Source organism: Fundulus heteroclitus, unplaced genomic scaffold (assembly GCF_011125445.2).
Source record: "Fundulus heteroclitus isolate FHET01 unplaced genomic scaffold, MU-UCD_Fhet_4.1 scaffold_506, whole genome shotgun sequence".
NCBI lineage: Eukaryota > Metazoa > Chordata > Actinopteri > Cyprinodontiformes > Fundulidae > Fundulus > Fundulus heteroclitus.
Window position 1 is genome coordinate 42,771 of NW_023396930.1, and position 25,280 is coordinate 68,050.

Genomic DNA, 25,280 nt, shown 5'->3' on the forward strand with positions numbered 1-25,280 from the left:
AATAATAATAAACACATTAATGTAAACATGATCCAAATATATTTGACAACATTCTGCCACAGAATCCTGAGGCCAGAGTGCCTTAAAATCTTAGGGTTAGGTAAGTGCACTTCTAGGATTATTAAAGATGTGCTTGAAATCTTAGATGGCTCATAAAGCATATTGCATATAAAATGCCAGAGCTGTTCTTGAATGATATTGTTTTAAAATATCGTGGGTGATTACTTGTGAAGAATCAAAGGAAAGAGATTTAAAAAAAAAGCAGAGTTAGTCCTCCAGCCTTGGAACAAGTACTCTCTGTGGTGCTTGTGTTTAATGGTCCCGTAGAGAATATTACCTCCTACCTATCTGAGAGGAGCTCTCCTGAGTTAAGTGAGTTTGATGGGCTGCCCCCTGAGCTCCATGCTTTTCTGACATGGGAATAGAAGGCAGAGGCCCCTGTGAAGTGAGGAAAGAGATTTGTGCGTGGCCTGTTGTTCCCTGCCTCTCTTCCGCTGTGCCATAAAGCTTCAATCTCCCAGTGTGCAGAGTTTGGAACAATGAGATCCAAGTCACATAGTCTAAAGGGTCCTCCCTTTGCTTATTCCTGCCTGTTGTTTTAATCCATCGTACTGAAACAGAGAAGAAAGTAACATTCTCAACATATACAACAGAAAGTGTTTGACAGCATAGGTGGGTTTAGGTTGCAAGGCTGTTGCAGCAAAGATGAAATATTCTTATCAAAATAAAGTAAACATTCTTGTTAAAGTCAATATATCGATTTCAGAAGAGCCAAATCCTTTCAATTAATAATACATGATAGTGGTCTTATTATGGTCAAAAAGTTGACTTCTGTGTTTGAATGTCTGATCTAGGTTTTAAAATAAATTCTATTTTTATAGATGGGGAAAAAACACAACACAAACTGTTTTTACTGAGCTCATACTGAGACCGTTTTTCCTTCAGGTGCTTTACAAGAACAGATTTAAACAGCTTTTTCTGAGCATCTTTCTGTTTGCTGAGTAAATCAACTGCTAATTTTTTCACCCAGTAAACGTGTTCATCATTATCCATTCATTAGAACGTATTGTTTGTTTACTGTGGCCCCATTTCCAGAGAGCCCAAAAGGAGGCCGGTGGAGTGGGAAGCCCCAAACAAAGGCTTTTCTTCCCCACCCGCCTGGGCCTCAGAAATGCTCACCACTCAGTCAGCACAATGCCTTTCACTGAGCTTTTGGCCACTCATGAGTGACAATTGAATCACAGTGAACTTTCCCAAGTACATGAGCCGAGGTGGCTACACTGTAAAAATACTTCAGAAAAGTTTAAATATATTTATTATTTAGAAGTGTTGGTTTACAATCAGTTAAAGTTATGATAAAGAAATACAGATAGGTTGTCTTGTTTAAGAAATCGACCACTTCAGGTAAAATGTGGCAATAAAAATTTTGAATTTCATAGAAGATTTCCACTAGCTCATATGAAAAAAAATACAACAGATACTGTTTAATTGATAACAAGATAATGTTTCCACATTAAATTTATTCTTTTCATATGTTCACCTTGGAACACATACTGACAACGCTAAACAGCCAACGCTAAACAGCCAAGTGTTATCCTTTCTCACAGGCATATGGCAACATGTGAATACAAGAAATTTCTACATTAACATTTCAGATTAAAACCTTTTTCACTCTACAGATTGACTCCTGATCTATGAAGCAGTATTAGTGGTTTATCAAGATAATCTCAGGCTTAGTTCAGGATTTTCAGTATCACAGAGCTGGTTCACTTCTTACCTGGGTCCATCATCATGGTAACTCATTCTAGAAATATATATGTACAGGCATAGATGTCCACTATTTTCTTTTTCAAGAACCGCTCACCAGCTGCTATCTTTGCTTTTAGAATTGACAGGAAAAGAACAACATGTTTTCACTTTTAATTTTGTCTTGTTTAGGATTGTATACATAGGAACCAGAAATTCTTCAAGGAACCACATTTCCATTTGTCAGATGAGAGAATTCATGTTGACCAAACAACAGATACAAACACTGGATGACTCAATTTGACAACAGTGATGTTTTACAGTGTACGGATGAGTGGTTCTGCATGGAGGGCCAGGCACAGCTGCATTGCTGGGAGGTCTGCCTATTGTCTGAGCCACATAAAGGCTGTAAGAGCTGGGGACAAGGCTTTACAACTCAGCCCAAAAAGCTGCTACAGCACCCCCCCATCCCACCCCTCCATGACCACATCACTGATGCATCAAGAGACATTGGCGTACCCTATGAGTGTGAACAAAAAGACACAATAACAGCAGGTTTGTTAAAACAAGCACTCATTAATTCCAATTTCATGTCATTATACAAATGCTACCACGTTTTTCTTGAACATGATCTGTATTTATATAGAAGTCAGAGATATTTTTCGTTTTTCTATTTTTTGCTTCTTTCCGTCCACAGAGTTCATCCCTTCCCTTCTTCAATGAACCTTTAACAGCAGCTGCTGTGAACCCCAGGTTGTCAGTGCAGGCCTTTAGCACTTGGGTTCATGTCTTGTCAGGTGGGTCTGTGTTGATGACCGAGTGAAAGAGAAGACTGTCAATCATCTGCTGGTGAGTCTTGTTGCAGATGGGCCTATTCCCAACACATAAAAACATCGCAATGCATGGAAAGAGACAAGTATTTCTTTTGTAGATCCTTCTGTGAGTTAGGTAAGATCAAAACTTGTTTAACACAAACATGAATCCTAATAACGTCAATACAGATTACATTCAGCTCTTACACTTAATATTTAGACGACAAAACTAACAAGAGATTAATTACACATGTTGAGATCTTTCAAAGCTTCACTTTTGTCATGTTCTTTTGTTTCACGTAAATAAGAAAATCTTTTGAAAAAAGCAATCATGACTTGTGGATCTTTGTGTTTGGGCTGTGTTCTGCAGTGATCATTGTGAGCTTTCCATTTCTTTTTTGATTAGTGACCATTTTATGTTATATAGATCAAAGAAATCAAAGAAAATGACACATGGTTTTCTGTATTTCATAAATAAAATACTAACATTTGTTTGCATATGTATTCTTCCCCCTTTTCACCCCAACACCCAGGGAATGGTGGTGGCAACATCATGCAGTGGGGAGGATGAATGAATGACCAATGAATGGACCATATGATGGTGCAGATAGTGAAGTTGCTCAGTGGAATAGAATTCACAGTATCCATGTAAAGTGACTAGTTTTGTATGTATGGGGGGATTATTGAGAGTTTAGCAGTCTTATGACGAGTGGAATGAAGCTGTTGTGGAATAAGGTTGTTCTGCATTTGAAACTGTTGAAACTCTTGCCAGAGGGAAGCAGGATGAAAATTCCTTGATGGGTACAGTGGGATGGTTTAGATCAGAGTATATTCATGTGTAAAAATGGCCCAATCAAAGTCCATATCTAAACTCAATTCAGAATATTTTTAAAGATTTTAAAAAACATGTTCGCAGACTTTTATCCCATCAGAGCTATTTTTATAAAACATTTACCAAAACATCAAATGAAACCTGCTGTTTAAAGCAGAGAACATTAGGAACAAGCAAAAATTAAAGCTTGATGAAGATGTAAAGGACACAGAACTCAAGGCTACTACTGGAAGTTACTTTTCAGGAGATGCATGCACTGTGTATGCTGTGCCCTGCTTTGTGACCTGAATGTACATGCAATGGATCAGCTTCCTGCTAATAGCGTGGACCTGTGCCTGTGGCCTTTACAGTGTGCTCAGAATAAAGTTCAAGTGTCAGAAGTTCAATTGATTTATAATGGTGAACTGGCTGTGATGAACTGCTGATGTCACAGGATTTCTCACCACTCATTTAGGGAATCAAGTAGTTTGCATCCAAACAAGACAAATGGACTGGTGGCTGCTTGTAACCTTTCTCATATGCGTGTCCCCTGCAAACCATATGCCAGAGCTTCTTGGCTCTATGAGCTGCCTTTATTTATAGCCATGCCTTGCATGTGCATTTTGTGCTCACCGTGTGTCGCAGTTAACTGGCAAACAGAGTTATTCAGATTAATTACATGTTTCTGGCACTCTCTGACCTAGGCTTTGTAAACCTGGGACCAGTATACCTGCTTTCAAATCTACTTTTCTGCTTTACAGGTCAAAATAACCTTGCCCATTTGACTCCATTAATGACACAATGTCTCCACATGGCCAATCGAAGTAACAAATATGTCCTTTGATAAATGCAACAAGGACATTACATTTTCAAATAACCTGGCAGATACTTTTTCTATCTAGTAGTCAGACTGATGTAATTTTACTTCTGCTGCAGCAGAATGTGATAGAATTTGACATTTAACAATTAGCAGGCTAACAGGCTTTTGGATTCTCCCTTGAAAGGTAATACGTTTTCAAACACATGTTTTAGCACAGCATGTGGTCCACTGTATGATGTAATTCAACATGGAAATATTACACTATTTAAACTAGAAAGAATGTACAGTCATATTCAATAAATCAAAATATGCGTCATAATGAGACTCATTTGTCTGGGTAAAAGTAACTTTTGAAAATAACAGCCTTTAAGCAGGTATTTTATTAAGCCTGCATTTCTGTACTAAGAATGTTTTTATTGGTCTGATGTAATATTCTAATGTTAAATGTTGTATTTCTATTAAGCTGTAACCAGAACATCATCATTGAAGGAAACAGGCTTAGAAATATGAGTGGAATTAATCTACTTAATGTGTTTCACCATGTACATTTTTTAATAAATTAACATTTAATATAATTCAATACCCGATATTCTAATTGAATGAAATGTCTGCACTCAAGGTGAAAAAATAATAAAAAATAAATAAATAAATAAATAAATAGAAATACAGAAATATCAGTTACAGTGATGCTAGTAAACGTAATTTGTAATGTTCCATCACTGTGTTGCTTTATTTATGTCTTTTGTTCTAAGTCTTTATGTGTTTGAAGGGTGCTAGTTGATAAAACCTAATAGTATTATTATTAATGCTTAACATAATTGTTATTTTCTCTGTAGCATCAACAATAAATGTGACATCTGTGACAGCAAAGCTATTTCCATAGCACACCATTCCTGTTTCACCTGTCAGAGCTGTTAGCTCTTTCCTTCTGTCTCCTAGAACTTTTCTGAGGTTAACAGTGACTTTCAAATACACTAAAAGTTTAGATGCATCTTTGTCTTTCCTTATTTCTTTATCTCCCTTAATTCCATTCAATTTATTTGTGTAAGGCACTAATTCACAACACATGATTTCCAAATGCACTACAAAAAAAGTAAATTCAACTGTATTAGAACAACAGACAGATTCAGTAAAGTAAGAGAACAAGGAAACATTTAGTGTCGATGTCCTTGTTCTGAGATAACTAAGTACATTCCATACATGGCATCCATGTAGAATCAATAGTTGACACATCAAGTACTCTGTGTGGGGGCTAGAATTGTCTTTTTTGTTTTTATATAACATTGCTGGAATTAGCATATTTTAACACTAACAATTGCAATTTCTAAAAAGGTCTGTTGTATTAGACAGCAACATATAAGGGAATGCCAATAATGAACACATGCTTAGCAGATAAAAAAACAGGAAACAAAATGTTTTTTTGTTTTTTTATCACCAAAAGGCCAGAATTTCTGATCTAGAAGTTCCTACATGTGGACTAATTCAAAATTACATACTGTTTTTTTTTTTAAAACATGTCTGAAAAACATTTGCCAGTTATGGTTTTTCTTATTGATTCCCCTAAGTTTTTTACTGCAAACACAATATACATTTATGTGGATGAAGTATTAAATACAATTGTGTTACAGTGTTGGACTTGGGCACTGCATGAGTGAGTAGGACCCTTCTTCTAAAAATAGTGTTTGAGGCATTGCAAAATGTATCATCTATCTGTCGTCTTAGCTCGCATGCAAGTCAGATGAAAATGACAGAAGGAGAGACCTCAGCTCCGGCTGTTAACCTTTTCATCCCAAACACTTTCACGCATTGTGTCCCAGTACAATATTTGACCTGATGAAGAGGTTTACATGCATCAACAGAGTACCGCTTCGGATCTTGTTTTAGGGATGTCTTTTTCTGAATGTATTTGTTTTTACATTTTAGATTTTTAGTTTGGATTTGTAACTTTTTCTGGAACTGATAGGTGTTCTGCCTTGCTCAACTTCTTATTAAGTGGAATAAGATGGATTATGACTGATTTCTGTGGTTGCATCACAACCAGTGTGCCATATGTGATAGGATAAAATAACAAATTAGACTTATTCCATAAAAATATTCATTTTTATGGAATAATATTAATTATTGAGAGGATAATTTCTATATGATTTAATAAATAGATTGTTGTATGAGGCAACACTGTTTCTACATCAACCCCCTTAAAGATCTGACAGGGTCTCACAAACTTCAGACATTTATCATAGACTTTGATTATTTTAGTAAAGTTACGGGTTCTATGAGGGTTTTTTTTACAAAACAAGCAAAACATGTAACATTTTGAAGCCTTGTAAATCTAAATTATGCTCAAAATAAATAACACTGGGCCCAGCACTGAATCTTGGGTAATTCTAAACAACACCTTTATGAGAAACCTTTCTACAGGCCATCAGTTAATATTAAACCAGCTGATATTGATTTATACACAGCAGCAAGAATGCTTTAATACTGACTGATTACAACTTATTTCTGGGGCTTTTTATGCTTTGCATAGATATATATTTTCTATACTATTCCAATTTCTTCCTGTAGAACTTCATTTGTGGATTAATTTGTGTTGATTGTTCATATGCCAGGATTACATAAGGTAGGAATTTGTTGTCAATAAAATATTGAGGCAATAAATGGTTGTGCAGGAAATAGGAGTTCACTCTGTAACCAGCGATTGCCGGTTTGATCCCCCACTCCAACCATCTAAGTTTTTGTGTCCTTTGGCAAGACACTTCACCTGCTTTGCTTGCTGTCGGTGGTCAGAGAGACTGGTGGTGCCGATTGTATAGCAGCCTTGTTTCTGTCAATCTGCCCCAGGGCAGCTGTGGCTACGATGTAAATCATCACTATCAGCATGTGAATGTGTGAATGAATGGATGAAAGGCTGAATGTAGTGTGAAGCGCTTTGGGGTTCTCGAACTTGACAAAAGCGCAAGTACAGGCCATTTACCATGATACCATCAGAAAATAGTTAAACTGAAAAACATTGACATCTTCCATACTTATATTCACCCATTTGATGAGTGTCTAATTAAGGATTTCTTTGAATATTTTCTTAACCACCATGAAGTATCTTTACAATTTCCTAGTTGACACTTTGGCATCAACAATATCATAAACTTCTCATTTAAAGGGATCAAATGGTGTTAGGTGAATGTCTTTTTTCTCTTGGTGTCAACAAAAAGATTGACAAAAACAAAGACTGTTATCATCATTCACCATAATTTTGGTTAAAAGCTGACTCAAAATGAATTTACACTTTTGAAATATCCACACTTACTTTGACATCGTAGATCTTGCCTTCGTCATGGTTTACTATTCAATTTGAAAATAAGCTGCCTCAATGAACTCAAGCTGACATTTAAACCATGTTCTGCTCATGAATACATAAACTATATATGTACACGAAAATCAACTCCTACACTAATTGTATCTCACAAAAACTAAAACCTTGACACTCGCTGCTCTCGTGATGTTGTTTGACACTGACAGTTGTTGGACAGACAGTGTTAGCAGGTAGGCATTTTATTTCAGTTATTTTGTGATTTTGGAATATTTTCTGCATCTGTAGAGACAATTTTTGTTCTACTTCATTTCTTTTTGGGGGTTAGGGTTGTAGCAAATCTGGGAAAGATCGCACACACAGTGTGTTGCTACAATTTCATGAAATGTGCTCTTTCACTGTCTCCACTGTTTGTGTGCATGTGTGCATGCATGTTAGTGTCATGCTCGTCATTGCAAAGCCAGTTAGTGCGACTGATAGGGCCCACACACTGGAACTCCTCATTTATTCTGCTAATGTTTTTTTCTACAAAGACTTCATCACACGGCATTTCATAGAAGTCTTCAGACTGCTAGGTGAATCAAAATGCCGGCGACACCCATCCCCGGCCTGTATGTCATCTGTGAATAAACAGGGTGTCAGTCTGGCTGTGCTCTGGCTGCCTGCAGACAGCCTCTGTCAGCGTCAGACCAGGAAATGCCACCTCTCTGCTGACAGCTGCCTGTGCCGCGCTCACACCGGTACCCGCAGGGAGAACCCGGCAGCTCCCCACATGGCTCAATGCGCTGCCAAGCTAAGCACAGATCCCCAAACCTGCCACGCGTTGCCCTGACAGCACTTCAGTATATATCTAAATAGAGCAGTGTCCCAGGGAAACTTTTACATTCGCCTCCATTCAGGGAGGATTTGTCACTGGGGAAGGAGGATAATGAAGCAGTGTTTCTTCTGTGCGTGTTCAAGGCAGTCCTTTCTAGCAGACATGGTAATGGCTGGATTGGATTAAATGAGCTCTTCTGCCTGTCTGTCAAGTGGAGATCTGTGAGATTTTATTTTTATATGCTGCAAGGGCATTAAATGAAGATAATATGAAAACAAAATTAATAAGGGAGATGTTTAATAAAAACTACTCTGGACCTATACTGTTTTCCTTATAAAAACATACTTCTTTGACAACTAAAATTCAAAATGGTAAAAAAATAAAGAAGGATTTTCCTATTTAGCGGAGCTGCTTAATGCTTAAATATACTAATCAAAAAACATCAGGTCCATTCCACATGGCTGGATCGTGCCAAATTTTGTGAAGCTCTTTCAGTCTTAAAGTTGATCATTAACCATCTCATTCTATGACATCCAGCCTCACTGAAAAACATGTAATATCCATGCTAGTCCACAGGGGGAAAGGTAGTATTGTCACAATTTGGCTCTTCAACACGTGTCAGGCTTATGCTTTATTAGGACAATTCATTTACATTGACTTGCAACCAGGTCACGTGACCATAAAGTTTTCCCCAGCAAAAAAAAAAAAAAAACGAAAAGAAAAAAGAGCATGGCTGTCGTTTCCCATGCAAAAGTAAACATTTAAACAAAACAACTGCGTTTAATTCATTTTGATTACATTTATAGCAAGAAGTATGGATATTATTTTCATAATCTTTGTTCAGGGAAGGTAAATAACCTTTCCTTTATTAGTTTTGCCAAAGATTTTCTCAGAAAGACGAGAGTAAGTGACGTTTCCTACCTACTTCACCAAGTGTCACTGAGATTCCAATACATATGAAAACAACATTTAAGCAAAACATTTTGCAGTTGTATGCATTTTGATGACATCTCTAGTATAATATAAAAAAAATGAAACAAAATATATTATAAGCTTCATTCAGGGAAGGTAGACAGCCTTTCCTTTATTAATTTTGCCGAAGATTTCAGTGCATCTCAGAAAGACATTAGCAGTCACGTCACGTTGCTTGCCGGTTCCAGGACACAGCCAGTTACGTTGCCGACGTGCATGAACTTTCACGTTCATAAAAATCAATATTTAAGAAAAAAATATTGCAGTTCTATGCATTTTGCTAATATCGCTAGCAAAACATATGCATAAAAAATGTATAATCTTCGTTCAGTGGAGATAGACAAACTTTAATTTATTAGTTTCACTGAAGGGTTCAATTTCATGTGTTCTACTGTATGTAGGCCAGACCAAAAGCGGGGTGCATTTTGTATCACATTTTATGACATTTCTAGCAAAAGGATTTCTGCCCACTTTATTTGCTGCCAATAAAATAGGCAGAAAATAAACACAGCGTCGGACACAGAAGAGAAAACAGAGAGATACAAAAACAATGTCATTCTGTATGTGTCAGGAGTTTCTGAAAAACTCACGAGAATTTTCTCCAAACACAACACACCAGTACATTTCCAACCTAATAACCCTCCAGACATAAACTGGTTCATCCCAAAGACAGAACACCCAAACCACAGCTGAGCGCCGTTGTGTATGCGGTCCAATGCAGATAGGATTGCTCAGACTTGGAGAAACTAAACAACAGCTACATAAATGCATGGCACAGCACAAGAGGGCCAGCAGCTCAGGACAAGATTCAGCAGTCCACTTGCACCTCAAGAACAAAGGGCACTCTTTTAATGACACTGATGTCGAGATTTTGAACAGGGGGAACAAATGGTTTGAAAGAGGACTGAAAGAAGCCATCTTGGTCAAAAGGCTGTGCTTCCAACTCCCCGGTTTTTATAGCTTGGTCCTCCATCACGTTCCAAAGAGATTACAGTGACGGTGGGTCATTGATTTGCATCTGAGCTAGAATGTGCCCAGGAGGAAGGGCCTCCATGTACTTTAAAAACAGCAGCGCACCAAATACAGGTTGTTCAAGTGGGAGCCACCAGAAGTGAGAAAGAGTCCTGAAAAGGTGTCAAAACGTTTTCAGAAATAACTGAGCAGGGGTCCAGTTTCCTCCGATTTAAGCCTGTTTGCCATGTTTAGTGTGATTGCCATTTTATCCAGAGTTCAGACACCTGGTTTCAGCTTGATGTGTTTTAGTCTTCTTTGCTAGATACTTATAACCTGACTCATTCAAGACGTATGTTGCTCAGCCTAGCTCCACTTACATACATCTGGGACATCGCCCATAGAAAATTATTTCTCCAACCAATTTTATGGTCTGGCCAATCAGGACGCAGGGCTGGAATTTCATAGATGTGACGTAGTGGAGACGCGACCATGATGTGAGATTGTTTTGATAGCAATGGCGGCTCGTCGAGGAAGCAAGCGTTAACATTGATGCTGCTATTTCTTCCGTGTTGTCCAATCTACCTAATATTGTTTCATTAAAAGAACATCAGAGAACGGCTTTGAAGGCTTTTGTTGGTGGAAACGATGTTTTCGTCCTCCTCCCAACCGGATTTGGCAAGTTTTGTTTTCTGGGGCGCGTCCGCTGCAGACGCTGGCGCCCCGGAAAACTGACGCAGACGCTGATGAGAGCGTCTGCGTCGCTCTCACAGCGTCACGGGTTAGCTTCGGTGTGAGTGGTTGAAATAGCACGTCAATAAAGATGACAGACAAGTGGCTTATCCAATCATATGCAAGACTTTTTGATAAGGCCCAGCCTTCAATAAAGGCAATTCCTATGGCGGTGTCCCAGAATTATGTGAGTGGAGCTAGGCGGAGCGAGACATGCATCTGGCTTGAGTCAGGTTAAGATACTTATGTCATGAAGAGGAAGACTCATATCCAGAAGAAGCATGTAGCCTTTTGAGCATGCTGAAAAACGGATTGTCTGTGTTTTTTATGTGCATGTGCTCCATCTAATGCCTCCAAATATTCTTAATGCCAGTGGCCTTCATCTGATCTTTGGCAAAATATGACCCAATTTATTTTCCATAGTCAAAACTTTTTTTCGTAGGACTGTATAATTTTATTTCTGTTTTAAGTTGAACTTCTATCCTTTTTAATGGGATTTTTCTGGTTTCATAATTCTTCCCTCGTTTGTTTCAACTCAGTTCCCTGCTTTGTATAATAAAAGGCCTTGTATTTTTTGCACAAATGACAAATTCCTATTTTATCAACTGCTTTATTTAAATTAGCAATTATAATAAATTACTATTATACAATATGCCAGTTAACTGGGTTATACATACATGTGGTACGTGTTTCATATGAAAATAAAAAAATATATAAATACAGTTATATCTACCATAGAAAATGATTAATTTCGGGTCATCAGTCAAAACATCTACAGCACTATATTTTCCTCCAAGTCATTTAAAAACTTCTTTAAAATTTAGATCAGCTCTACCATTAAGCTCATACCATCTGATACAATAAAATCAGATATAGATAAAACAAAATAACTAAATCACATCTGCTATACATGTTTTTTTTTGGAAATATAGGAATAACTCCTAAAAACAGTGATTTTTATGCTTTGTTGAAGAATATAAAACTGAAGGTAAACTGGAGCAGGAAAAAGCTGGAGGACAAAGTCTAGCATTCCCATCTTAGCATGCAGAGAAAAACTGAAACAGCTTTAAAACTGGTAATATTACTCCTGTTTGTTGTGCGTCACATGGAAAACTTTTTTCCATGTGTTTTATATTGATCAGTGAATTGAGTTAACACCTATTTTTTTATCAAATATGATCTGTAGCCCCAATATATTCAGCAATGTGTGAGGAACAACATTTTCACTCTAATATTTAGAACACAGATAAATGTCCCTGCCGTGCTCACTGCACTCTCAGGTCTGTAGACTCATATGACTTGGTTGGTGGTCTACTCACTCTAGTGGTCTGGAGTAAGTTTACAGCTTTTCTTAATTTGCAGCAGATTTTGCTACTTGCAGCATTTTCCCTTTGCATGTGTTTTGTGTGTTTGTATGTCAGCATCATTTGTGTTTGCAGCATGTTTACACTTTGTGTTTAATTTCTGTGATTGCAGCGTTTCTCTGCATTTTTCCATTGCATGCGTTTGTGTGTTAGCCTCTGTGTTGTGGTTGGAGTACTTTTTGTGTTTGTAGCGCATTTATGTACTTGCAATGTGTTTGGACCTCTCGGCTACCGTAACTATCCATATGGATTCCTGTGTGTGATGGAAGTGGAGACAGCTGGTTTTTGTTCTCCTCCAGTCAACTACAAAAGTTGAGGCCTGATGACTTTTTAAATTTCACACTTTCTGTATACCGCTCATTACCTGATGGACAATTTGATATTAAATATGATTAAATATATGTGCATGTAAGCACAGACCCTGTGTATGGCTGGTCAATATATTGAGTTTTTGAAGATAGTAACACATTTTTAGATTAATGGTAAGATAATATTGCTAAAATTACATTAAAATTTATGTTTTTAAGGATAATTTGTTTTATATTTTAGGTTATTTTTCATGTTCATGTTAACACCATGAGGCTTGGAGTTAAAAGTGACTTCATGACACTTTGAATTTGGCTTATGTGGATTTGATTTAGAACTGCCTTTGTTCTTTTGTTCCTTGTCATTTCTGTACAGTGAAACTATTGATCTATATAAAAATAGTACTCATGTTTCTCTGTCATATTTATATGACATTAAGGGGAGTACCGGCACTTATTTTATTCCATTTAAACCACGGAATGAAAGGAATGTGTAATGATAAAAAGTTATTATTTTTACTGTCCAAATTTCCATGGATGGAAATTGAGAGAAGCATGATATTTTAGAATTGGACACCACCAACAAATATTAATCTGGATGAAGGGGATCAACCGTGTGGCAATCCTTCCACTCCTGCTGCAAATGCTAATTCTATTAGCAGTGGAAAGCTAGAGGATCTTAGCAGAAGTCAAGATGACCACTTCTGCAAAAATATCCATCTCGCTTGTTTGGGGCAACAGCAAAGTTTGAACAAAGCCTGACTTAATTAATAATTTTCACATTTCCAGATACATCTGGGGAAACAGAAGACAGTGAATCCATTATAACAGTTTACATATTAAACTATTCAGTCACATGTCATGTTTGTATATGCCTTAATTGAATAACAGAATACCACATATTCATTATCTACTTAATTGGTGACTGTTGCGAATGTCAGTGTTCTGGGTGCACCTTTGCTTGTACTTGCGTCTGTGTGGGTTGAGAAATTATCTTTCATAGCACCCTCAGTAAAATGTTTAGCCCCCTGCAGAAAAAAAGATCTGGAGCTGCCACTGTGAATAGATACCACTCAGGGCTTAGCCCCTACCGACGCATTCATCTGAAGACAATCAGGACCCGTTATTACCACACACACAAAAAAATGGTCTTTGGTAAAGAAGTAGGAAGAGTAACATTGGCCTCGTATTTCCAAGGTGGAGAGTGTTTCAAGAGCAGAATCAGCTCCAGGTTGACTCAGAGCTAGTTTTTTTTCCTCTGGACAAGTGAGTAGCAGATGTCAAATGCTGTTTTTTGTTGGTGTTATAGTGTTGTTAGACTTGTATTGCTATGTTGATTTGATTTCAATGTGATGCTACAATTGTGTTTCTGTGTCACATGTTCTACTGCGTGTAGGCTCACTAAAAGCAGGCCGCGTTCCAATTACTCTCAACCCATCCGCCGTATTTATAGAGAAATTCAACATTTGAAGATGGGATCTGCAATTCTATCAGCTATCAGGCACAGGGGTAGATCTTGTCCAAAATCAGCACACCTGTCCAGACTCCACCCTGCCTGCAATCACCTCTACTGGTTCTATCTGTCTCCACCTGCTTATAAGCCCCGTCCAAGTCAGCCTCCAGTGCCAGATCGTCTCGAACCAGCCCGGTTAGAACTTTCCAGCGCTTATTTCTAAAAACCTGCCTGTCTGCCTGTCTGTTGCCCGACCTGTTCTGAGCCTGCCTGACCCCTTTGACTCTCTTTGGATATTGTACCTGGAACTGGACCTGGACACCTTTACTGGATTTCCCCTCAGTATTGCCGCTAGACCATTGGACTGACTGTTATTGGACCCGGACTGCCTTTTGGATAACGTCTCTGGAAAGCCCCGTTCCCCAAACGGACCTCTGTGCCCGGACCCGTGCGCCTGCTTCTCTGTCAGCTCTCCTGGCTCAGGAACCCCGGCATCAGGTTAGTGATCTAGCCAATCTCACTTTAGCCCATCACCTCCTGCTAATCACTAACCTGTTGCCTTTGTCCCAGGGGACTACCAGTGCGAGCGCGAGTCACGGCGCCGCTAGAAGCCAAGCCCACTTCCTGCTTCTAAATAAACTATTTAAACGTTACTGACCTGCTTCGGTTGAATCTTTAGTCCGTTTTCCCGTACATTACAATATTGGTGTCATTCCTTAGACACTGGAAGTAAAGGACACGCGCAAACTGGGAATTTTAACAAAAAAATGCTTTATCTATAAAAAATTACATTTTTCCTTTTCCATGTCATACACAGTTTACACGGTAAAACTGTATTGCTCCGTGTCTACATAATCCATCCATAGTTTTTTTCCAATACAATATATGGCTCGACAGGAAGCAAGCCTTTCAAAGTGGCCTGAACAATCTTCTTACTGAATATGATAAAAATAAAAAGCAAACGATCATACAAATAACTTAAATATTTTCTATTTATGGCTCTAACACCACTTTTTTCTCTTTAAAAGCCACTGTTAAATGATGTGTTTGTCTGTTTATAACAGCCACCAAGAAAAATCTCTCTACAATTACTGTTGCGCTGCGCTAAAGGATCCTGTCTATTGCGCAATAGGCGATTAATTCGAAAAGCTCTAAAATTATTCTTGCACCTTCCGCAAATGGTTGCTGTCGTAAAAATGGACATGGCTACGACAGACTTGCCTATCTCCTCCACTTATACAGCTGTGATCTAATCCTGTTTACATGAAATAAACCTGCTCTTGAGCAGGCTTAAGCTTGCGCACATGTTGCTATGACAACAAGTGCGGGATGTCTTTCGAAGAACCAAACGATCCAAGATAATGCCAAATCGTCAACAATCAAATCCACCTTAACTGAGTTAGCGACCTACTAAGAATGGACCCAAGGACTACATGTTGATTTGTGCACAGGGCCATCACTTCAAACACAGAGTCATCAATGTACTGCTTAAAATAATCCATCGGGGTCCAGTTTTGGCTTGTCATGGCATCATATCTCTGAATGATGGGAGAATCACTGTGTTGAAATTGGAATAAATAAAAACAATTAAGGAAAGAAAATAATAATTAAAATTAGTCTCCATATTTAGAGAAGAAAATTTTTTTTTTCCGAATACAAACTCATATTCTGGCTAAACAGAGGACGCCTACTGGACTGAGATGTGGACTGTCTTGCTTCATCTGACTCTGCATCTGCTTGCCCTGCCTGAATTTCGTCCTCAAAGCGCTCTGAATCAACTTCCTCTGCTTCTGCCTGAAACATCGGATCTTCACCTTCTTCATCAGACAACTCAATATCTGAGTCTCCATCAATAATCCGCATTAAAATTCTCTCTGCATCTGAGAACGACTCCCTTTCTTGTCATTTAAAAAATCAACAGAAAAAACAGAACAAAACAGAGGAAATAACTACAAATTTCCACTACAGAGGAATTTTTTCAACTTTTAAATACTATGGTAAAATACAGTCAAAATACTTCATTGAATGTTTTAATTCTATTTATAAAGCCCTTAATATTCAAGCTCCATCATATATCAGAGATCTGATTAACCATATGTTCCTAACAGAGCACTTTGTTCTCAGACTGCAGGTCTACTGATGGTTCCTAGAGTCTCTAAAAGTAGAATGGGAGGCAGACCCTTTAGTTATCAGGCTCCTCTCCTGTGGATCCAACTCCCAGTTTTGGTCCATTAGGCAGACACCCTGTCTACTTTTAAAGGCATACTATGCAACATTTTTCAGTTAATGAATGTGTTCCATACCGTTTTGGATGATTAAATGAGTCATTTCAGGTCGAACAAAGGTTTTCTCGGCCGCCCTGGTGGTCTGTAGGAGAAATACCGCACTTGCAATTGCAGGAGCCCTCGGCCCGCACCCATAGGCTCAGAAATCTGTGCATCGCGAGAGTTGGTCTTGCTTTACGGCGAGAACTGCTACACGCCCCCAGTGAAAGGCATGCTCGTTGCTAGCGCAGTGGCGATATTTGTGCAGTTATCATGGCGGAACCAGTGAGAAAACAGCGAGAAAACAGCGAGAAAACAGCGAAAGCCCATGTCAGAGCAGGCAAGAAAGAGGAAAAGGGCTCTGGACAGAGAGAGGAGTCGTACACGGGTGAACATCGAGCAAGCTTTTTCGGAATGGCAGGAGCCAGAGCCATAGAGAGAAAGAGTTGCGACAGTCCCATTGGACTCCGTTGAACGCTTTTTGCTGCCAATAACAGCTGAAAAAGTAGTAGGGTGTATGTTTATATATATATTTACCGTTAAATAATGCAATTGCTGCTGTCTGTCCCATAGAAGAACATGAAAGCCAGAGTATGTTTTGGAACTATAGCGGTTTACACGAACCACGTGACTGCCCTGGCGGTGACATCAAAGAGTGTCGCAACTCTTTCTCTCTATGGCTCTGGCAAGAGCTAAAAGAAAAAGAAGGCTGCAAGGCTAATGCGGACCTCGCGTTTCTGCTGATGCGATTGTAAGTAACATTGGAATGGTTTCTCTCTCTCTGTGTGCATGTTCATACTTTCACTGTGTTAGTCATTGTTTGTACTGCCGTTTTTTTCGACTTTTCGTTGCGTTCGCCTGTCTGCTAAGCTCAAAACAACCGCGCCTGGCTTGACGGAGAAACCAGGAGAACAGCTGAGCATCTTTACGACAGTGCACTTTTACTTTCGCCCTCTGGGGGGAGCCTCGCTGGAAAATCAACCCCGGTTGCATAGTATACCTTTAAGACTAGGTTTTAAACTTCCTTAAAGCTTTCCTTGGCTTAGGTTACCCTGAGCTATCTCTGTACTTATGCTGCTATAGGCTTAGGCAGCTGGAGGACATCAGGGTCTATTTTTCTCCTACTGTTCTCTAATTTGCATTGTTTGTTGTTATTTCAACTTTCAGTTCTGTTTTTTTCTCGTTATAATAGGTACACCTGGTCTGGCATTCTGTTAGCTGTGACATCATCCAGGGGAGGCAGATCATCTGCTATCACCATATGACATAGAAAGGATTCCAGGATCAATGTGAGCTTCTGTGCTTTTGTGTCTCTGCTCTGTCTTCTCTAACCCCCAGTCGGTCGAGCCAGATGACCGTTCATACTGAACCTGATTCTCCTGGAGGTTTTCCTCCCTTTTAAAGGGGAGTTTTCCTCTCCACTGTCTCTTCATGCATGCTCAGTATGAGGGATTGTTGCAAAGCCACCAATAATGCAGACGACCATCCCCTGTGGCTCCACGCTCTTTCATGAAAAGTGAATGCTGCTTGTCAAGACTCGATGCAGTCTGCAATCCTTAGATAGGAATCTTTTTAGCCAATCTATATTATTTGACTGAATTTGACTTTGTAAAGTACCTTGAGATGACATGTGTTGTGAATTGCCGCTATATAAATAAAATTTTATTGAATTGAAATTGAATGGCACGTGAGGCAGTCTTCCTTTTGGGGGATGTGCCTAATGTTGAGGGGCATCCAGTAACCAGAGGAGAAGAAGGAGGAGGGACAAGGGGAGAGAAATACTTGTGTTTCCCTTTGTTTTTTTTTTTTTTTTTTGCTGCTGGAGTTTGTGTGGTACGTGACCAGCTAGGAGCCCAGTGCTGGAATCTTGTAATCATGTCTCTGCCTTCTTTAGATTAAAGTGTTAAAAGGTTTAACACAGAGTTTAAGTCATTCTTAGAGAGTGTTTACATTGCAGAAAGGGAACTGAAAATAAGTACAATTTTCTTGGAATTAGTGTATTTGTCATTAATTTGAGCTGGTAAATAAGACTGATGAGTAGTTTGACCCCTAAAAAAAGATAATTAGATACTGCACTGGAAATAAGATGATAAAGATGAGTTGTTCTTATTTTAAAAATCTTATTCCATTGGCAGATCATTTAAACTTGCCTTCTCAAATCAAGGAGAAATACACTAATTTCAAGAAAAAATTACATACTTTTAGTTCCCTTTTTGCAGCTAATTTAAAGTGTGTATCCATGAAGGAAGAAAACCATGCTTTGCTGAACCATGTGCACAGTCAGCATGATCTTTCATCCAACATAAAGTAACCATTGTGAGCTTTGTAAAAAATAAATAAAAAAATATATACTCCTCCTATGTAATGAATTATGAGGAGATGATTCAGCCAGACACTAAAATAATGCTTGACGGGATTTATTGAGGAGATGATGGGTCAGGAAGGCAGACAAAAAAACAATCCAAAAAGGTGTACAGAGCAAACATCCGGGTGACAACAAAAACTGGGACAGATTCAAAAAACAGAGGAACTGGTCAGGTAATACATACAAATGCTGAAGGGCTCTTACCAATGAAATGTGTGTGAGAAGTTCCAGCAACAAACAGAAAACTGAGGAGGGTTTAAATAGACAGATGGACAGGTGAAACGAAGTGACTTCTAATTAACTAGGAACAGGTGAGAGTGATCAAGAAAGGGGAAGTGATAGAGAGGCTGATGGGACAGAAACTAAGATGACCAACTACAGAGCAAAAATAGCCATAAAGAGAAAACCCAAGATAGAAAACAAGGCTAAGACTGAACAGAACACAAGCTTAAATCAAATCTAATAAAGGAGACCAGATAACTAAAACAGTTAAGGCTAAACATGAATCCAATACAATACTAGAAACAGAAATAAACCCTAAGGCAGGAAAGTTAACTTAACCAAAACAACAACAACATGAACCAGAACAGAAAATTACACAGTAGTCAAACTTACTCTGTAGTTTCTGAAGTGATTCAGCCTACCAACATGGCAGTTAGCAGCAGAGTGCCTGGATATATGACATCACATTAGAATTATGTATTGGCCCCCATCATCACTCAGATCTTCAATAAGTATCTTGAACTGTGTAAGGGTCCCTCATGCTTTAAATGCTCCAACATTCTGAGCCCCAAGACATGCCAGTAGTTGTGCTTTTTGACATATTTGTTATGTTCCTTGGGTCATACTTTGTTAAGTTCATCCATTAATATTTGCTTGATCATTATGTTGTGATTTAGTTTGATTCAGTAAGTCCTTTCAGGTATTATTGTTTGTTTTATTTCTACCTTTTCTCACTTTCTGCTCTAAGTGGCTGGAGCAGGCTGGCTGTGTATGTTTTTCTGTCACTTTAGTGAAATGGCATGGGCATAAACAGAGTTAAAGTGATTGTGGAACTTGTACAATCATCTGCAAAACCAGGGATTTTAAGAATTTAAGAATTTTTGGTTTTAATAGATTCTTTTATTTCATACTACTTCTGCGCCCCTTGAAAACACAATTTTTTTTAGCTTTTTTAATTAAGAAAATTCTATTAAAATATGTGCAACTATATACGGTGAACAAAATAATAAAATCCAAAACTTTTTACATAAATATAACAATATCTATTTTTATAAGAATATCTATTTTTAGTGAAACATTCTGTGACTGCGTATCTAGGTTTGAGGAGGGTAGCTAGGGATAGGACGCTCATGGACTATAAAATCCGAAGCTTTTCCTGTAGTTGCCTGATGAGGTGGTCTCCAATTTCTAATGCAGCTGCTGTTGCTGGCTTTATCATCTCCTCCTGAAGGCTTTGTTCCAACATTTTCTGAGTGGAACCACTTTGGAGGCAGAAAAATTTCCATCAGTAGACATCTATCCATCATGGACAACACCTTCCACCCCCTACACCAGACTGTAGAGGAGCTGAGCAGCTCCTTCAGTGCAAGACTTAGACATCCTGTCTGTAAAAAGGAGCGCTACCGCAGGTCATTTATTCCTGCTGCTATCAGATTTTACAATGCTGCACTGTAACTGCAACTGTGACCATAACTGTAATAATTAATGTGCAATAACCAAGGTGCAATAATCTATTTAATACACTGTCCTACAACCCGTGCAATAATCCTGATGTAGTGACTCCTGCTGCTATCACCACCTGAACATAAGTCAGCCCACATGTATGTATGTATGTATGTACAAATGTATACAATGTATATGCACATACATACGCGTAGGTGCGTATGTAAGTAGGCGCATAGAGATATGTATATATTTAAGTATATAGATATGTTTATATATATATATATATATATATATATATATATATATATATATATATATATATATATATATATATATATATATAGACCACTAAGAATGTAAATGAGACATCATATGCCCATTCCTATTTCCTTTTTTGTATTTTTTGGTATTCTTTCTGATCCATTGTATATATGAAGATTCACTGTATGTAACTGAATGCACCTTCCCTACTCTGCACCTTCTTGTATGAGCCGATGTGACGAGTGAATTTCTCCATTGTGAGATCAATAAAGACTATCTTATCCTATCTTATCTAAACAGTGGCATCATAAAACGGAGACAGCAAAGAAAGGCAACCTCCAACAATGTTGAACGCCTCTGATGTTAATGAAGAGATTTCAGTTTGTGAGCCAGCTAATGCACCTCACCTATAAATAAAGAAACTTAGAAAATACAGTTCTTGATAAGCATATCTAATAAATCCTAAGTATCTAAGCATGTTAGATTTACCTTACGAGGTGAAGTCAAGTCAAATATTCCCACATAGGTTAAATCCCTCCTCTCTCAGGCTGGCTTCATCTTCTGTCATCTCCTCACTCTCTTCAATCCCCAAGCTCGTCCACTCATCTAAACTTTACAAACTGTCTCCAAACTATAAAAACTCTATCCAAACTCTTCTATCCAAGCTACAAAAAGTCTATCCGAAACCTGAACTGACCATAGCTCTTCAACAAACTCCCACATTTTGACTGAGGTTCTTAAATGACTGTCAAAACTTGCAGGAAATCTGAACTGCTCCCTGAAGCAGTTGTGGTACAGCTGGGTAGCGAGATGTCGGCCGTCATAGTTTTTGGCTCCTCCCCTAAATGAAGCAAGCCTCGATACACACTTTGCAGAAATGCCCCCTCCATTACATGACACTCACTCCGAAACCTCTGCTGTTCTCATAACACCTCCTACCAAATCATGACAGAGCTTCTTCTACAATGCCATCATTTTGGAGTCTTGTGTTTGTTTGTCCATCACTGTGTGGTTAGGTTCATCCACAAAACATGACAGGTCCTGACTGCAACAAACAATTAAGTCTGCTTAAAGGATCATCTGGCCTGACCTTTCTTTCATCTAGGACTCTAGTACAGGTCTAGGGTCAGGAAAATGGAAGCCAACATCAAATGTTCTACACACAAACTGTTTAGACTTTTACCTTCAGGCTGGCGCTAAAGAGCACTTTTTGCTAAAAACATAAATACATTCTAGACAAGATAAAATGTGAAAAAGTATTTTTTTGTATAATGTACATTATGTTAGTAGCTTAAATGGTCATCTAAAAGTTTTCTTGTGTGATGCCATCTCCTCTCTGGCTTTTGATTGCTGCACGGGGCACTTCTCAATTTCCAGGTGGGTTCATAAAAGCACCAAGATGCGCAGAGAAATGGTGCATTCATCTGGGACAATGTTCTTCGAAGTTTTTTTGCTTCGAAGAATTTCTGACCTGGGCACTAATTTACCTTTCCATAACCCTATTCTCCAGAGCTGTGTTTTTAACATAACAAGCAAATCAAAATGATTGAGGATGTAAATAATGTGCGTTCAAACATTTTGATGCTGTGTGACAATTATTTAATTTTGCTTAATTGCATCATGTCACAAATTTCTTAATCCAATCTAATTGGTCAATGTCTCTTCTTTGATTGTTAGGAGCGCATTTGTCAGCCCCCCCTCACTCACTCACACACACACACACACACACACACACACACACACACACACACACACACACACACACACACTCACACACTATCAACCAATCACATCTCTTGAAAGACGGCGGGGTCTTGCAATAGGGTCAACCACACCTCCTCAAAAATAGGAATTTCTGTTGTCTCCTTACTCAGAGTCGCTCTCAGCAACTATCTCTACCCTCTGTCTCCTTATAATTATTTCGGCTTGTCCTGCTTGAACCAGACATAGTCCATTGTGTCATTAATTGAATCTTGTCAACTGTATACCAGAGGGTATAGCCGCTTTTCCATACCATGTGAAATGCCTCAGGCTTTAGGAAAGCCCGGGGCTTTCAAAAGCCCTGCCTGTTTTGTTACAAATTTTCACAGGGAATTTCAGAATCCTGGGAAAACTGGAAATGGGGGTTTGAGAGAGAGGGGAAGACATACAGTAAAGGACCCCGGGCCTGGAATCAAACCTGGGTCATCTGCGTAGAGGACTAGGACCTCTGTATATAGGTCATGCTCACTACCCCCTGCCATCGGAGCCTCGGATCGGAGTGCTATAATTTCACAGATAAAAGGTCCTGGTTTGAGGTAGCACTTTTTTCCGGATATGTTAAAGGGGCAAGGTCGTGTGCATCAAAACAAGACTCTCCATCCGCAGGAGAAGCCAAAAGCAATAATGTGAGTGTACAAGTTTAGCGATTTTATACCCTTAATCTGTTTTCGAGCAAGAGAGTATACCTTAACACTTCAGCTCCATCCGAATAACTTTATTGAGTAAAGACTCTTTAGCCAAAGCGGAATGATAAGTGCTGTCCGAATAGTGCTGTCAGTAAATATGGAGTTATGAAAAGAAGCCTGTAAGCTTCCTCTCGGGGCTAGTTTTGCCTAGGAACTTTGGAACATTCCTTTACTGGTGCTAAGAAGCGTTAAGGTATCCCACAATCCTTTGTCTGATATGATGTATAAGCATAGTCCCCTCATGGAAATCAACGAAAATGTCCAAAGAGAAGAGAGTGCACATTTTGAAGTTCATTTCTGGAAGGCTGTAGGCCTGGATTTGACTAGAATCATCCATGTGACAACATGTAATGACATTGTAGTTAAAGGCTTTCTAAAAATGGCCCTGCAGTCTTTTCTCCCCACAATAAAGTTCTTACTGTTGACCCCATGAAAGGTTATAGAACAGGAGCTAGGAGCAGAAGCTAGGAGCTATCATTAAAGGTATTCGGATGGAGCCTTCATCTGTGCAGTCAGTTCATCAAGATTATGAGCCTATTTCGAATACACAAGACTGGCTTTTCATGTAAACCTAACGTTGTGGAGCGTTAACTGTTATAAGCGTTTTCAATTTTTCATGATTTTATGCTGCAGGAGGGGAGAAGTTTGGACGCAGGTTGCCAAAGGCTCCCAGGTATCCTCTCTGTGCCCTGTCTAAATGCTACACTTTCTATGCATTTTCTACTTTATATAGAGATTTGCCTATAATTGTAGCGATTCTTTGTACCTGTGGACCGATTTATCTGTTTTTGTTATTCTAAAAAAAACTTTTTTTTTTACTAAAACATTTCCTGTGCTGCTGGCTCGATGGAGAGGCAGAAGCCGACTTACAGACAGGATAAGTGGTTAACCGGAGGGCATGAGGCACGTAGCAGTTGCTGTAGGTGGACATGAGCAAAGGTGTGACTTGGGCTTGTTGGTTCTTCCAGGATGGAAGGTGTACAGGCCTGATGACGATCAAAGCCAGGATGATCCAGCAGAGTTGGAGGAGCAGCGGCCGACCAAAGAGGCAGGAAGTCTCTTGGGACTTGGAACAGGCTGAGGAGTTAGTGATCTTTTCCGAGAAGGGTTCTAGCTTAGCCAGACTGGAACAAGTAGTAACCAGAGAGAGGAACAGAGAATTAGTCCAGGGACAAACTTGGAATCAAGGAATGACTTGGAGCAAGGTTCTGGTCAGGTACCGCTCAGGTGAGCTAATGCTCTGTAGCCTTTCATCCTTCTCCAGTCACCTTAAGTGCTCCACCAGATTGGTGGCGCCCTACTGCAGGAGAAAGTTAGAAACCACACCACTACAGCACAGCACCACATATCTGACATATTTAAGAATAGAAGAAGTGGGAACTGATTACCTAAAAATACTCCATAGGTTCTATTCAACCAACCACTACCGTCAGAGATTTTACTAATGTTTGAAAAAAAGAAAGAAAAGGATATGACTTTGGTGAGGTTTTGGTTGTTAGCCTTTGATTTCTCATTATCACCATCTGCTGGACTGAAGGTGAAGTGCAGTTTTCTGACCAACTTCCCTATTTGTCATTAGGCTGATTTAAATAAATTACAAGAGCCCAGACTATCATTTACCCCGGGAAACCAAATCCTGAGGGTTTCAATTGAAAAAGGGCTAATATGTCCTTTTCCCCCTGTTCAGGAATAAATTTATCTTTGAAACTACACTGCTGTCTGTTATTGTTTGCCCAAGTTACCAGGAGTAGGACCGTTAAAAAGCAGGAAAAGTTCCTAAGATACTGAAACTGCATTCAATAAAGATACATTCAGTAAACACCCATTTGCGTAAAGTATAGTACTTCAATCTAAAGAGAAACTTTTTAGGTATAGAATAGACAGCAAAGAATAACAATCCATTCATGAATGTGTTATGATCTGCTAATTAAAATATGCAACTTTATGTTGCAGCCCACTCCAGTGTCTAATGCTGTAGACTGAAATTCTGGAAAGTTTAGAAGAAATCTTAAAATGTAGGTAGTTGTTAAACTAAATGTAGTCATGAGTTAAACAGATGTTTTTAAGCCTTTTGATAGATAAGTAAGGTTGGCAACATGATTATACCACTTCGTTCATAAAGTCTGCCTTAGCCAATGTATTAGGATTTTATTAACATGATATTTCTTTTATTGGACAACTTCGG

The 25,280-nt window shown here is 38.8% G+C and overlaps 1 long non-coding RNA gene across 1 annotated transcript in view; it reads left to right on the forward strand.

The window, feature by feature from the left end:
• Positions 1-1,656: 1,656 nt before the first annotated feature.
• The window catches only part of LOC118560893, a 35,674-nt gene continuing 12,050 nt past the window's right edge, over positions 1,657-25,280 (forward strand). Inside the window, exons 1-2 of the long non-coding RNA XR_004929674.1 lie at positions 1,657-2,301; positions 2,444-2,595. This is a non-coding gene — a long non-coding RNA (uncharacterized LOC118560893). The remainder of the gene's footprint in view (positions 2,302-2,443; positions 2,596-25,280) is intronic.